Source organism: Glycine max, chromosome 14 (assembly GCF_000004515.6).
Source record: "Glycine max cultivar Williams 82 chromosome 14, Glycine_max_v4.0, whole genome shotgun sequence".
Classification (NCBI taxonomy): domain Eukaryota; kingdom Viridiplantae; phylum Streptophyta; class Magnoliopsida; order Fabales; family Fabaceae; genus Glycine; species Glycine max.
In genome coordinates, this window is record NC_038250.2 from 49,406,795 (window position 1) to 49,408,704 (window position 1,910).

The 1,910-nt window shown below is 25.9% G+C and overlaps 1 protein-coding gene across 2 annotated transcripts in view; it reads left to right on the plus strand.

Moving 5' to 3' along the window:
• Positions 1-1,750, plus strand: part of LOC100777310 (protein FREE1) — a 10,284-nt gene extending 8,534 nt beyond the window's left edge. The window contains exon 6 of one of the 2 annotated variants that reach the window (XR_003264576.2): positions 1,603-1,750. The gene's annotated coding sequence lies outside the window, so the exon portion shown is untranslated. The remainder of the gene's footprint in view (positions 1-1,602) is intronic. The other variant, XR_005888207.1, reaches the window with a different exon arrangement.
• The last annotated feature ends 160 nt before the right edge of the window (positions 1,751-1,910 follow it).

Sequence of the window (1,910 nt, forward strand, 5' to 3'; positions counted from 1 at the left end):
TGAAAATTATTATTACATGTTCAATATTGATACATTTAATGACGAGCCACACTTATTTGGACTTTTGGTGTGAGGGGTAATCTAGCTTCAAGAATCCCAACACTACGCTTGACACTTACAATAACACACTATCTCTAACTTCGTTTTTAGGAATATTATTCTTAGACATCTTGTGGAGGTGTATATAGCTTGAGAGAGAGATAAAAATAAAAAAAAAGGAGAGAGATAATCAATTGATAAAATTAGTGATATAATATGTCAGGAAGAAAAATAAAATATATAATAAGTGTTGATGAAATATTTATAAATTTAGAGTATTTAAATATAATTTATTAACTACTCTTTTTTTAGCCACGAAATTAATTATGACATTTATCGTTATTAGTAAATTATTTATTTATTTTAAATTATTTGTTATTTTAGAATATAAAAAATATTATTTCTTCTAATAATGTTCTCAAGAAATAAATGTTTTAGAAAATGTATAGCTATAACTATACAATACAATTCATTAATTATAAAAAAATTAATTATAAAATAAGGATGTTTTAATCAGATAAAATTATTTTATCATGAAAATGAGAATTAGTCCAAGCAACTACTTTTTTAAACGATAAAAAGAATGAGGAAATGTATATATTTTACTTTAAACAATAAATAAAATGAGATGAAAGCAGTAAATATTATTAAATATAATTATATGTTATTAAATGGTTGCAATTTGTTATCTCGTGCAATGGTCATATGTAGTCATTTTTTAAGATTTGGGACTCATCTTTCCTTCATTTTGCTGGAGGTTTTCCAACTAGGTTTTTTTTAGCCAAATCTCAATAGCGTGATTCTCAGTTTTGATTAGTTTCTTTATTATCAGGTTTTCAACATTAACACTTTTAAACTATTGTCTCACCTTGTTGTGGATTAATTGTCTCATTAAAAACACTAGCAAATGTTAGAGGCCAAAATAGCGCAGAACATACCGAAAACATAATAGTATGTTGTTTGTGTTGGTAAATATTTGTGTTTTAATTTAAAATTTATAAATATATATTAATTTTATTTTATACAATGAAATATTCATTTTAAATTTTTTTAAGATTTTATTTTAATTAGTCAATTAGTTTGTTATGCTTGTTTTGAAATTGGTTTTCAACGGTCATATTTTCAACAATGATATTTTGTTTGTTGCACAAGGTGGTTTGTGTATGTATATATATATATATATATATATATCTTTCCTCCAGGACAATGTCTGCTCTCTTTCTCCCAAAAAATTGAAGTTCTGATTTTGATGAAATAAAATTGACAAGTGATCATGTGCAGTATCATGAAAATATACTAGACAAATTATTATTTCACATGAAAGCAAAAATTATTGCTTTAAATACTACTATTAGTGAGACTAAATTTCTTAAAAATGTATTATGTGATTTGTCATTGTTAAATAAGCGTATACCTCCAATTTCAATGCATTGTGATAGTCAAATTGTTATATCTAAAGTGACAAGCAAAATTTTAATGAAAAAAGAATACACTTAAAAGAGTGAGACATAAGTCTATAAAAAATTTGTTTTCTCATGGTGTCATTTCTCGTGACTTTGTCAGGTCAGAAAATAATATTGCAGATCCGCTTACAAAAAAGTTGACATGTCAACAAGTATTTGAGTCGTCGAGGAGAATGAGATTAAAGCCCATTATTTAGTTATAACAATGAACACTCGTCTCCGTGTGATTGGTGATCCCATGAATGGAGTTCAACGGATAACAATGAAATTGTTTGTTGACTAAAGTATACCAAAATAAAATTTGGCCGAGTTGTTCCTTTCTCATTCCTATGACGAGATATTTATATATGTGTATTTTTGGTTTAAAAAAATACCTCTTAATGAGTCCGATGACAATTATGTAGGATC